Below are 14146 nucleotides of genomic sequence, written 5' to 3'. Positions count from 1 at the left end.
TGTTTCTGGGATCGTGTTTCTACGAGTGTGTGTGTGTGTTTGTGGGAGTGTGTTTCTAGGGGAGTTTGGGTGTATTTCTGGGAGTGTGTTTCTAGGGGAGTGTGAGTGTGTTTCTGGGAGTATGTTCCTAGGGATTTGTGTGTGTGGTTCTGGGTGTGTGTTTCTAGGGGTGTGTGTGTGTTTCTGGGAGTGTGTTTCTAAGGGTGTGTGTGTGTTTCTGGGAGTGTGTTTCTAGACGAGTGTGTGTGTATTTCTGGGAGTCTGTTTCTAGGGGTGTGTGTGTGTGTGTCTCAGGGTGTTTGTTCCGTGGGCTGTGTGTGTGTGTTTCTGGGAGTGTTTTTCTAGGGTTGTGTGTGTGTGTTTCTGGTAGTGTGTTTCCGGGGAGGGGGGGGTGTGTGTAAACAACCATAGCGCACACCCCAGAAACACACATATCAACACACACGGCACACCCATTAACACACATATAACCACACACGCGTGCACCCAGAAAAACTAAGTTATAAGCAAGCACGCGTATACCCAGAAACACACATAAACACACAGGCTTGCACCCAGAAACAACAACTATAGACACACACGCACTCAACAGAAACACACAAATAAGCACACATGTGCGCAACCAGAAACACACTTATAATCACACATACACGCAGCCAGAAGAACAATGATAGACACACACACATGCAAGCAGAAACACACATATACAGCACACATGTGCCCACCAAGAAACACACATAACCAAACACAGTGCATCCAGAAACACACATATAAACACACACATGCGTGCCCAACCATTCACACATGTGTGCGGGCGTGTTTCCAGGTGTTTGCTTTTTTGGGTGGGCGTGCTTCTCGGGGTGGTCTGTGTAAGTTTGGGGAGTATGTTTCTAGGGGTGTATGTGTTTCTGGGAATGTGTTTCTAGGGGTGTGTGTGTTTGTTCCTGGGGGTGTGTTTCTAGGAGTGTGTGTGCGTGTGAGTTTCTGGGAGTGTGTTTCTAGGGTTGTGTGTGTGTGTTTCTGGGAGTGTGTTTCTAGGGGTGTGTTTGTGTGTTTCGGGGAGTGTTTTTCTAGGGGTGTGTGTGTGTGTTTCTGGGTGTGTGTTTCTAGGGGAGTGTGTGTGTGTTTCTGGGAGTGTGTTTCTTGGGTTTGTGTGTGTGTGTTTCTGGGAGTGTGTTTCTAGGGCTGTGTGTGTGTGTTTCTGGGAGTGTTTTTCTAGGGGTGTGTGTGTGTTTCTGGGAGTGTGTTTCTAGGGGTTTGTGTGTGTTTCTGGGAGTGTGTTTCTAGGAATGAGTGTGTGTGTGTGTGTGTGTGTGTGTGTGTGTTTCTACGAGTGTGTTTATTGGCGTGTATGTATGTGTTTCAGGGAATGTGTTTCTAGGGGGTTATGTTTGTGGGAGTGTGTTTCTAGAGGAACTTGTGTGTTTTTCTGGGAGTGTGTTTCTGGGGGAGTGTGTGTGTGTTTCTGGGAGAATGTTCCTAGGGCTTTGTGTGTGTGGTTCTGGGTGTGTGTTTCTAGGGGTGTGTGTGTGTGTTTCTGGGAGTGTGTTTCTAGGGGTGTGTGTGTGTTTTTCTGGGAGTGTGTTTCTAGTGGTGTGCGTGTGTTTCTGGGAGTGTGTTTCTAAGAGTGTGTGTGTGTGTGTGTGTGTTTCTGGGATTGTGTTTCTACGGGTGTGTGTGTGTTTTTCGGGGAGCGTGTTTCTAGGGTGTGTTTGTGTTACTGGGCGTGTGTTTCTAGGCGAGTGTTTGTGTGTTTCTGGGAGTCTGTTTCTAGGGATGTGTTTGTGTGTCTCTGGGAATGTGTTCTCTGGGCTGTGTGTGTCTGTTTCTTGGAGTGTTTTTCTAGGGTTGTGTGTGTGTGTTTCTGGGAGTGTGTTTCTAGGGGTGTGTGTGTGTTTCTGGTAGTGTGTTTCTAGGGCGGGGTGTGTAAACACACAGGCGCGCACCCAGAAACACACATATCAACACAAACGCGCACACCCAGAAACACACATATAAACACACACAACGCACCCAGAAACACACATATGAACACACACACTTGCACCCTGAAAGACACATATAAGCACACATGCGCGCACCCAGAAACACAATTATAAGCACACACGCGTGTACCCAGAAACACACATATAAACATACAGGCTCGCACCCAGAAACACTACTATAGACACAAACGCACGCAACCAGAAACACGCATATAAGAATACATGTGTGCAACCAGAAACACACTTATAATCACACACACATGCAGCCAGAAACACAACTGTAGACACACACGCACGCAACCAGAAACACACATATAAGCACACATGTGCGCACCCAGAAACACACTTATAAACAAACACATGTGCATCCAGAAACACACATATAAACACACACATGCGTGCCCAACCAGAACACACACGTGTGCGGGCTTGTTTCCGGTGGTCAAGTTTCCTGGTGTGTGTGTTGCCTGGTGGGCAGTGTTTCCAGGTGGGCGGGTTTCTGGGTGGGCGTGTTTCTGGGGGTGTGTGTGTTTCTGGCAGTGTGTTTCTAGGGGTGAGTGTGTGTGTTTCTGGGAGTGTGTTTCTCGGTGTGTGTGTTTGTGTTTCTGGGAGTGTGTTTCCAGGGGCGTGTGTGTGTGTTTCTGGGAGGGTGTTTCTAGGGTTGTGTGTGTGTTTCTGGGAATGTGTTTCTAGGAGAGTGTGTGTGTGTTTGTGTGTATGTGTGTGTTTTTGTGCGTGTGTTTCTCGGGGGGTGTGTGTGTCTTTCTGGGAGTGTGTTTCTATGGGTGTGTGTGTGTTTCTGGAGTGTGTTTCTAGGGCTGTGTGTGTGTGTTTCTGGGAATGTTTTTCTAGGGGTTGTGTGTGTGTTTCTCGGAGTGTGTTTCTAGGGGTGTGTGTGTGTTTCTGCGCGTGTGTTTCTCGAGGTGTGTTTGTGTGTTTCGGGGGGTGTGTTTCTAGGGGTGTGTGTGTGTGTTTCTGGGAGTATGTGAAATGCACACGCAAACACACCCCCAGCAACACACGCACACACACCCCCAGCAACATACGCACACACACCCCCAGCAACACACCCACACACACACACACACCCAGAAATACACACACACAGAAACACACACAAACACACACACACACACGCAGATCACTACATCAAAGATTCATGCAGTAATGCATTTTGCGACTCTTCAGAATTTTTTTTCTTGATTTACAAGTAGCCTCTACAAAGATAGCAATGTGTGCACCCCATACATAACACACATGTACAAACACAAACACACCTTTGCATAGACACGCACCCATGCAACGAAACACACACAGAAATATGCACGCACGCACTCAGCAATGCACGCAGCCAGAAACGCATGCACCTAGAAATGCACGCACCCAGAAACACACATATAAACACACAGGCATGCACCCAGAAAAACACATATAAACACACACACGTGCACCCAGAAACACACATATAAGCACACAGGCACGCACCCAGAAACACACTTATAAACAAACACATGTGCATCCAGAAACACACCTATAAACACAAACACGTGCGCGGGCGTGTTTGCAGGTGGGTGTGTTTCTGGGCCGGCGTGTTTCAGGGTGGGCATGTTTCTCGGGGTGTGTGTGTGTTTCTGGGAGTGTGTTTCTAGGGGTGTGTGTGTGTGTTTCTGGGAGTGTATTTCTTGGAACGTGTGTGTGTGTGTGTGTAGGTTTCTGGGAGTGTTTTTCTAGGGGTGTGTGTGTGTGTTTCTGGACGTGTGTTTCTAGGGGAGTCTGTGTGTGTTTCGGGGAGTGTGTTTCTAGGTGTGTGTGTGTGAGTTTCTGGGAGTGTGTTTCGAGGGGAGCTTGTGGTGTTTTTCTGGAGTGTGTTTCCTGGTGAGTGTTTGTGTGTTTCTGGGAGTGTGTTCCGAGGGCTTTGTGTGTGTGGTTCTGGGTGTGTGTTTCTAGGGGTGTGTGTGTGTGTTTCTGGGAGTGTGTTTCTAAGTTTGTGTGTGTGTTTCTGGGAGATTGTTTCTATGGGTGTGTGTGTGTTTTTCGTGGAATGTATTTCTAGGGTGTGTGCATGTGTTTCTGGGAGTGTGTTTCTAGACGAGTGTGTGTGTGCTTCTGGGAGTCTGTTTCTAGGTGTGGTGTGTGTGTGTGTGTGTCTCTGGGTGTGTGTTCCATGGGCTGTGTGTGTGTGTTTCTGGGAGTTTTTTTCTAGGTTTGTGTGTTTGTGTTTCTGGTAGTGCGTTTCCGGGGGGGGGGTGTGTAAACACACAGGCGCGCATCCAGAAACATACATATCAACACACACGTGCACACCCATTAACACACATATAACCACACACACGCGTGCACCCAGACAAACAATTATAAGCACGCACGCGTATAGCCAGAATCACACATATAAACACAAAGGCTCGCACCCAGAAACACAACTATAGACACACCGCACGCAACCAGAAACACACAAATAAGCACACATACACGCAGCCAGAAACACAATGATAGACACACACACACGCAAGCAGAAACACACATATAAGCACACATGTGCGCACCAAGAAACACACATAAACAAACACATGTGCATCCAGAAACACACATATAGACAGACACATGCGTGACCAACCATTCACAAGTGTGTGCGGGCGTGTTTCCAGGTGTTTGCTTATTTGGTGGGCGTGTTTCTCGGGGTGTCTGTGTAAGTTGTGGGAGTGTGTTTCTAGGGGTGTGTGTGTGAATTTGTGGCAGTGTGTTTCTCGGGGTTTGTGTGTGTTTCTGGGGGTGTGTTTCTAGGAGTGTGTGTGTGTGTGAGTTTCTGGGAGTGTGTTTCTAGGCGTGTGTATGCGTGTTTCTGGGAGTGTTTTCTAGGGGTATGCGTGTGTTTTTCTGGGAGTGTGTTTCTAGGGGAGTGTGTGTTTGTTTCTGGGAGTGTGTTTCTAGGGATGTGTGTGTGTGTTTCTGGGAGTGTGCTTCTAGGGTTTTGTGTGTGTGTTTCTGGGAGTGTGTTTCTGGGGGTGTGTGTGTTTCTGGGAGTGTGTTTTTAGGCCGTGTGTGTCTGTTTCTGGGAGTGTATTTCTTGGGGTGTGTGCGTATGTTTCTGGGAGATTGTTTCCAGGGATATGTGCGTGTGTTTCTGGGTGTGTCTTTCTAGGGTTGTGTGTTTCTGTTTCTGGGTTTGTGTTTCTAAGGGAGTGTGTGTGTGCAGTTCTGGGTGCATGCTTCTATGGGTTTGTGTGTGTTTCTGGGAGTGTGTTTCTTGGAATGAGTGTGTGTGTGTGTGTGTGTGTGTTCTGCGAGCGGTGTTTATAGGCGTGTATGTATGTGTTTTCAGGGAATGTGTTTCCAGGGGGGGTGTGGTGTGTTTGTGGGAGTGTGCTTCTAGGTGAGTTTGTGTGTTTTCTGGGAGGGTGTTTCTAGGGATGTGGTGTGTGTGGTTTCTGGGATTGTGTTTTCTACAGGTGTGTGTGTGTTTATCGGGGAGCGTGTTTCTAGGGTGTGTGTGTGTCTTTCTTAGTGTGTGCTTCTAGGCGAGTGTTTGTGTGTTTTCTGGGAGTCGTGTTTCTAGGGTGTGTGTGTGTGTGCCTCTGGTGTGTGTTTCCGTGGGCTGTGTGTGTGTGTTTTCTGGGAGTGTTTTTCTAGGATTGTGTCAGTGGTGTTTCTTGTAGTGTGTTTCCGGGCGGGGTGTGTGTGCAAATACACAGGCGTGCACCCAGAAACACACATATCAACGCACACGTGCACACCCTTTAACACACATATAACCACACACGAGTGCACCCAGAAAAACAATCATAAGTACTACACGCGTCTACCCAGAAACACACATATAAACACACAGGCTCGCACCCAGAAACACAATGATAGACACACACACACAAGCAGAAACACACATATAAGGACACATGTGCGCACCAAGAAACACTCATAAACAAACACATGTGCATCTGGAAACACACATATAAACACACACATGCATGCCCAACCGTTCACACATGTGTGCGGGCGTGTTTCCAGTGTGTTGCTTTTTGGGTGGGCGTGTTTCGCGGGGTGTCTGTGTAAGTTTGTGGGAGTGTGTTTCTAGGGGTGTGTGTGTGTGTGTGTTTCTGGGAATGTGTTTCTCGGGGAGTGTGTGTGTATGTGTCTGGGGGTGTGTTTCTAGGAGTGTGTGTGTGTGTTAGCTTCTGGGAGTGTGTTTCTAGGGGTGTGTGTGTGTGTGTTTCTGGCAGTGTGTTTCTAGGGGTGTGTGTGTTTGTTTCGGGGAGTGTTTTTCTAGATGTGTGTGTGTGTGTGTCTGGGAGTGTGTTTCTAGGGCTGTGTGTGTGTGTTTTCTGGGAGTGTGTTTCTTGGGCTGGTGGGTGTCTGTTTCTGGGAGGTATTTCTTGGGGTATGTCCGTGTGTTTTCTGGGAGAGTGTTTTGCAGTGGTGTGTGCGTGTGTTTCTGGGTGGGTGTTTCTAGGTTGTGTGTCTGTGTTTCTGGGTTGTGTTTCTAAGGAGTGTGTGTGTGCGTTTCTGGGTGCATGTTTCTAGGGGTTGGGTGGGTTTCGGGTGTGTTTCTAGGAATGGGGTGTGTGTGTGTGGTGTGTGTGTTTCTGTGAGCGTGTTATAGCTGTATGTATGTGTTTCAGGGAATGTGTTTCCGGGGGGTTTATGTTTGTTTCTGGGAGTGTGGTTCAAGGGAGTTTGTGTGTTTTTCTGGGATTATGCTTCTAGGATTGTGTGTGTGTGTTTCTGGGAGTGTTTTTCTAGGGTTTTGTGTGTGTGTTTCTGGGAGTATGCTTCTAGGGGTGTGTGTGGTTGTTTCTGGGTGTGTGTTTCTAGGGGTACGTGTGTGTGTTTCTGGAGTGTGTTTTTAGCGGGGTGTGTGTGTGTTTCTGGGAGTGTGTTTCTAGGGGTGAGTGTGTGTGTTTGTTTTTGGGAGTGTGTTTCTATTGGTGTGTGTGTGTTTTTCGGGGAGCGTGTTTCAAGGGTGTGTATGTGTCTTCTGGGCCTCTGTTTCTCAGCTAGTGTTTGTGTGTTTCTGGGAGTCTGTTTCTAGGGGTGTGTTTGTGTATCTCTGGGAATGTGTTCCGTGGGCTGTGTGTGTCTGTTTCTTGGAGTGTTTTTCTAGGGTTGTGTCTGTGTGTTTCTGTTAATGCGTTTCCGGGGGGGGGGTGTAAACACACAGGCGCGCATCCAGAAACACACATATCAACACACACGTGCACACCCATTAACACACATATAACCACACACGCGTGCACCCAGAAAAACAATTATAAGCACGCACGCATATACCCCAGAAACAGACATATAAACACACAGGCTCGCACCCAGAAACACAACTGTAGACACACACGCACGCAACCAGAAACACACAAATAAGCACACATATGCGCAACCAGAAACACACTTATAATCACACATACACGCAGCCAGAAACACAGTGATAGACACACACATACACAAGCAGAAACACACATATAAGCACACATGTGCGCACCAGGAAAAACACATAAACAAACACATGTGCATCCGGAAACACACATATAAACACACACATGCGTGACCAACCATTCACAAATGTGTGCGGGCGTGTTTCCACGTGTTTGCTTTTTTGGGTGGGCGTGTTTCTCAGGGTCTCTGTGTAAGTTTGTGGGAGTGTGTTTCTAGGGGTGTGTGTGTGTGTTTCTGGGAATGTGTTTCTAGGGGTGTGTGTGTGTGTTTCTGGGACTGTGTTTCTAGGAGTGTGTGTGTGTGTTTCGGGGAATTTGCTTCTAGGGGTGTTTGTGTGTGTTTCGGGGAGTGTGTTTCTAGGGGAGTTTGTGTGTTTTTCTGGGAGTTTATATCTAGGGTAGTGTGTGTGTGTTTCTGGGAGTGTGTTCCGAGGGCTTTGTGAGTGTGTTTCTGGGTGTGTGTTTCTAGGGGTGTGTGTGTGTTTTTCTGGGAGTGTGTTTCTAGTGGAGTTTGTGTGTGTTTCTGGGAGTGTGTTTCTAGGGATGTGTGCGTGTGTTTCTGGGAGTGTGTTTCAAGAGTGTGTGTGTGTGTGTTTGTTTCTGGGATTGTGTTTCTACGGTTGTGTGTGTGTTTTTTCGGGGAGCGTGTTTCTAGGGTGTGTGTGTGGTGTTTTTGGGGCTGTGTTTCTTGGAGTGGTGTGTGTGAGTTCTGGGAATGCGTTTCTAGGGATGTGTGTGTGTGTTTCTGGGAGTGTGTTTCTAGCGGTGTGTGTGTGTGTTTGGGGGAGTGTTTTCTAGGGTTGTATGTGTTTCTGGGAGTGTGTTTTTAGGGGTGTGTGTATGTGTATTTCTGGGAGGGTGTTTCTAGGGGTGTCCATGTGTTTCTGGGAGTGTGTTTCTAGGGGAGTGTGTGTGTGTGTGTGTTTCTGGGATTGTGTTTCTAGGGGTGTGTGTGTGTTTCTGGGAGTGTGTTTCTTGGACTGCGGGTGTCTGTTTCTCGGAGTGTATTTCTTGGGGTGTGTCCGTGTGTTTCTGGGAGAGTGCTTCCAGGGGTGTGTGTCTGTTTCTGGGAGGGTGTTTCTAGGGTTGTGTGTCTGTGTTTCTGGGTTTGTGTTTCTAAGGGAGTGTGTGTGTGCATTTGTGGGTGCATGTTTCTAGGGGTTTGTGTGTGTTTCTGGGAGTGTGTTTCTAGGAATGAGTGTGTGTGTGTGTGTGTGTGTGTGTGTGTTTCTGCAAGCGTGTTTATAGGCGTGTATGTATGTGTTTCAGGGAATGTATTTCTAGGGGGTGTGTGTGTGTTTGTGCGTGTGTGTTTCTAGGGGAGTTTGTGTGTTTTTCTGGGAGGTTATTTCTAGGGGAGTGTGTGTGTGTTTCTGGGAGTGTGTTCCTAGGGCTTTGTGTGTGTGTTTCTGGGTGTGTGTTTCTAGGGGTGTGTGTGTGTTTCTGGGAGTGTGTTTCTAAGAGTGAGTGTGTGTTTGTGTGTTTCTGGGATTGTTTTCTATGGGTGTGTTTGTGTTTTTCGGGGAGCGTGTTTCTAGGGTGTGTGTGTATGTTTCTTAGTGTGTGTTTCTAGGCGAGTGTTTGTGTTTTTCTGGGAGTCTGTTTCTAGGGGTGTGTGTGTGTGTGTCTCTGGGTGTGTGTTCCGTGGGCTGTGTGTGTGTGTTTCTGGGAGTGTTTTTCTAGGGTTGTGTGTGTGTGTTTCTGGTAGTGTGTTTCCGGGGGGGGTGTGTGTGTAAACACACAGGCGCGCACCCAGAATCACACATATCAACACACACGTGCAAACCCTTTAACACACATATAACCACACACGCGTGCACCCAGAAAAACAATTATAAGCATGCACGCGTATACCCAGAAACACACATATAAACATACAGGCTCGCACCCAGAAACACAACTATAGACACACACGCACGCAACCAGAAACACACAAATAAGCACACTTGTGCGCAACCAGAAACACACTTATAATCACACATACACGCAGCCAGAAACACAATGATAGACACACACACACACAAGCGGAAACACACATATAAGCACACATGTGCGCACCAAGAAACACACATAAACAAACACATGTGCATCTGGAAACACACATATAAAAACACACATGCATGCCCAACCATTCACACATGTGTGCGGGCGTGTTTCCAGGTGTTTGCTTTTTTGGGTGGGCGTGTTTCTCGGGGTGTCTGTGTAAGTTTTTGGGAGTGTGTTTCTAGGGGTGTGTTTGTGTGCTTCTGGGAATGTGTTTTTGGGGTGTGTGTGTGTGTTTCTGGGGTGTGTTTCTAGGAGTGTGTGTGTGTGAGTTTCTGGGAGTGTGTTTCTAGGGGTGTGTGTGTGTGTTTCTGGGAGTGTGTTTCTAGGAGCGTGTGTGTTTGTGTGTTTCGGGGAGTGTGTTTCTAGGGTGTGTGTGTTTGTTTCGGGGAGTGTGTTTCTAGGGTGTGTGTGTGTGTTTCTGGGAGTGTGTTTCTAGGGTTTGTGTGTGTGTGTTTCTGGGAATGTTTTTCTAGGTCTGTGTGTGTGTGTTTCTGGGAGTGTTTTTCTAGGGGTGTGTGAGCGTTTCTGGGAGTGTGTTTCTTGGGCTGTGGGTGTCTGTTTCTGGGAGTATATTTCTTGGGGTATGTCCATGTGTTTCTGGGAGAGTGTTTGCAGGGGTGTGTGCGTGTGTTTCTGGGTGGGTGTTTCTAGGGTTGTGTGTCTGTGTTTCTGGGTTTGTGTTTCTAAGGGAGTGTGTGTGTGCGTTTCTGGGTGCATGTTTCTAGGGGTTTGTGTGTGTTTCTGGGAGTGTGTTTCTAGAAATGAGTGTGTGTGTGTGTGTGTGTGTGTTTCTGCGAGCGTGTTTATAGGCGTGTATGTATGTGTTTCAGGGAATGTGTTTCCAGGGGGGTTTATGTTTGTTTGTGGGAGTGTGTATCTAGGGAGTTTGTGTGTTTTTCTGGGAGGTTATTTCTAGGGGTGTGTGTGTGTGTTTCTGGGATTGTGTTCCTTGGGCTTTGTGTGTGTGTTTCTGGGTGTGTGTTTCTAGGGGTGTGTGTGTGTGTTTCTGGGTGTGTGTTTCTAGGGGTGTGTGTGTGTGTTTCTGGGAGTGTGTTTCTAGGGGTGTGCGTGTGTTTCTGGGAGTGTGTTTCTAAGAGTGTGTGTGTGTGTGTGTGTTTCTGGGATTGTGTTTCTACGGGTGTGTGTGTGTTTTTCGGGGAGCATGTTTCAAGGGTGTGTGTGTGTGTTCTGGGCCTCTGTTTCTCAGCTAGTGTTTGTGTGTTTCTGGGAGTCTGTTTCTAGGGGTGTGTTTGTGTGTCTCTGGGAATTTGTTCCGTGGGCTGTGTGTGTCTGTTTCTTGGAGTGTTTTTCTAGGGTTGTGTGTGTGTGTTTCTGGTAGTGTGTTTCCGGGAGGGGGGTGTGTGTGTAAACACACAGGCGCACATCCAGAAACACACATATCAACACACACGTGCACACCCATTAACACACATATAACCACACACGCGTGCACCCAGACAAACAATTATAAGCACGCACGCGTATAGCCAGAAACACACATATAAACACACAGGCTCGCACCCAGAAACACAACTGTAGACACACACGCACGCAACCAGAAACACACAAATAAGCACACATATGCGCAACCAGAAACACACTTATAATCACACATACACGCTGCCAGAAACACAATGATAGACACACACATGCGCAAGCAGAAACACACCTATAAGCACACATGTGCGCACCAAGAAACACACATAAACAAACATATGTGCATCCGGAAACACACATATAAACACACACATGCGTGACCAACCATTCACAAATGTGTGCGGGCGTGTTTCCACGTGTTTGCTTTTTTGGGTGGGCGTGTTTCTCAGGGTCTCTGTGTAAGTTTGTGGGAGTGTGTTTCTAGGGGTGTGTGTGTGTGTTTCTGCGAATGTGTTTCTAGGGGTGTGTGTGGGTTTCTGGGAGCGTGTTTCTAAGAGTGTGTGTGTGTTTCTGTGTTTCTGGGATTGTGTTTCTATGGGTGTGTTTGTGTTTTTCGGGGAGCGTGTTTCTAGGGTGTGTGTGTGTGTTTCTTAGTGTGTGTTTCTAGGCGAGTGTTTGTCTGTTTCTAGGGGTCTGTGTGTGTGTGTCTCTAGGTGTGTGTTCCGTGGGCTGTGTGTGTGTGTTTCTGGGAGTGTTTTTCTTGGGTTGTGTCTGGGTGTTTCTGGTAGTGTGTTTCCGGGGGGGGGGTGGTGTGTGTAAACACACAGGCGCGCACCCAGAAACACACATATCAACACACACGTGCAAACCCTTTAACACACATATAACCACACACGCGTGCACCCAGAAAAACAATTATAAGCATGCACGCGTATACCCAGAAACACACATATAAACACACAGGCTCGCACCCAGAAACACAACTATAGACACACACGCACGCAACCAGAAACACACAAATAAGCACACGTGTGCGCAACCAGAAACACACTTATAATCACACATACACGCAGCCAGAAACACAATGATAGACACACACACACACAAGCGGAAACACACATATAAGCACACATGTGCGCACCAAGAAACACACATAAACAAACACATGTGCATCTGGAAACACACATATGAAAACACACATGCATGCCCAACCATTCACAAATGTGTGCGGGCGTGTTTCCACGTGTTTGCTTTTTTGGGTGGACGTGTTTCTCAGGGTCTCTGTGTAAGTTTGTGGGAGTGTGTTTCTAGGGGTGTGTGTGTGTGTTTCTGCGAATGTGTTTCTAGGGGTGTGTGTGTGTGTTTCTGGGGGTGTGTTTCTAGGAGTGTGTGTGTGTGTGAGTTTCTGGGAGTGTGTTTTTAGGGGTGTGTGTGTGTGTTTCGGGGAGTGTTTTTCTAGGGGCGTTTGTGTGTTTTTCTGGGAGTTTATATCTAAGGTAGAGTGTGTGTGTTTCTGGGAGTGTGTTCCGAGGGCTTTGTGAGTGTGTTTCTGGGTGTGTGTTTCTAGGGGTGTGTGTGTGTGTTGCTGGGAGTGTGTTTCTAGTGGAGTGTGTGTGTGTTTCTGGGAGTGTGTTTCTAGGGCTGTGCGTGTGTTTCTGGGAGTGTGTTTCTAAGAGTGTGTGTGTGTGTGTTTGTTTCTGGGATTGTGTTTCTACGGTTGTGTGTGTGTTTTTTCGGGGAGCGTGTTTCTAGGGTGTGTGTGTGTCCTTCTTAGTGTGTGTTTCTAGGCGAGTGTTTGTGTGTTTCTGGGAGTCTGTTTCTAGGGGTGTGTGTGTGTGTGTGTCTCTGGGTGTGTGTTCCGTGGGCTGTGTGTGTGTGTTTCTGGAGTGTTTTTCTCGGGGTGTGTGTGTGCGTTTCTGGTAGTATGTTTCCTGGGGGGCGTGTGTGTAAACACACAGGCGCGCACCCAGACAACACACATATCAACACACACGTGCACACCCTTTAACACACATTTAACCACACACGCGTGCACCCAGAAAAACAATTATAAGCACACACGCGTCTACCCAGAAACACACATATAAACACACAGGCTCGCACCCAGAAACAAAACTATAGACACACACGCACGCAACCAGAAACACACAAATAAGCACACGTGTGCGCAACCAGAAACACACTTATAATCACACATACACGCAGCCAGAAACACAATGATAGACACACACAATCACAAGCGGAAACACACATATAAGCACACATGTGCGCACCAAGAAACACACATAAACAAACACATGTGCATCTGGAAAAACACATATAAACACGCACATGCGTGCCCAACCATTCACACATGTCAGCGGGCATGTTTCCAGGTGTTTGCTTTTTTGGGAGGGCGTGTTTCTCGGGGTGTCTGTGTAAGTTTTTGGGTGTGTGTTTCTAGGGGTGCGTGTGTGTGCTTCTGGGAATGTGTTTCTAGCGGTGTGTGTGTGTGTTTTTGGGGCTGTGTTTCTTGGAGTGTGTGTGTGAGTTCTGGGAGTGTGTTTCTAGGGGTGTGTGTGTGTGTTTCTGGCAGTGTGTTTCTAGGGGTGTGTTTGTGTGTTTCGGGGAGTGTTTTTCTAGGGGGGTGTGTGTGTGTTTCTGGGAGTGTGTTTCTAGGGTTTTTGTGTGTGTGTTTCTGGGAGTGTGTTTCTAGGGCTGTGTGTGTGTGTTTCTGGGAGTGTTTTTCTAGGGGTGTGTGTGCGTATCTGGGAGTGTGTTTCTTGGACTGTGGGTGTCTGTTTCTCGGAGTGTATTTCTTGGGGTGTGTCCGTGTGTTTCTGGGAGAGTGCTTCCAGGGGTGTGTGCGTGTGTTTCTGGGAGGGTGTTTCTAGGGTTTTGTGTCTGTGTTTCTGGGTTTGTGTTTCTAAGGGAGTGTGTGTGTGCATTTGTGGGTGCATGTTTCTAGGGGTTTGTGTGTGTTTCTGGGAGTGTGTTTCTAGGAATGAGTGTGTGTGTGTGTGTGTGTGTGTGTTTCTGCGAGCGTGTTTATAGGCGTGTATGTATGTGTTTCAGGGAATGTGTTTCCAGGGGGGTGTGTGTGTGTGTTTGTGGGAGTGTGTTTTTAGGGGAGTTTGTGTGTTTTTCTGGGAGGTTATTTCTAGGGGTGTGGGTGTGTGTTTCTGGGAGTGTGTTCCTTGGGCTTTGTGTGTGTGTTTCTGTGTGTGTGTTTCTAGGGGTGTGTGTGGGTTTCTGGGAGTGTGTTTCTAAGAGTGAGTGTGTGTTTGTGTGTTTCTGGGATTGTTTTACTATGGGTGTGTTTGTGTTTTTCGGGGAGCG

Source organism: Carcharodon carcharias, chromosome 19 (assembly GCF_017639515.1).
Source record: "Carcharodon carcharias isolate sCarCar2 chromosome 19, sCarCar2.pri, whole genome shotgun sequence".
NCBI classification, from domain to species: domain Eukaryota; kingdom Metazoa; phylum Chordata; class Chondrichthyes; order Lamniformes; family Lamnidae; genus Carcharodon; species Carcharodon carcharias.
The sequence above is the reverse complement of the archived record's forward strand: the minus strand, read 5'-3'. Positions refer to the sequence as shown.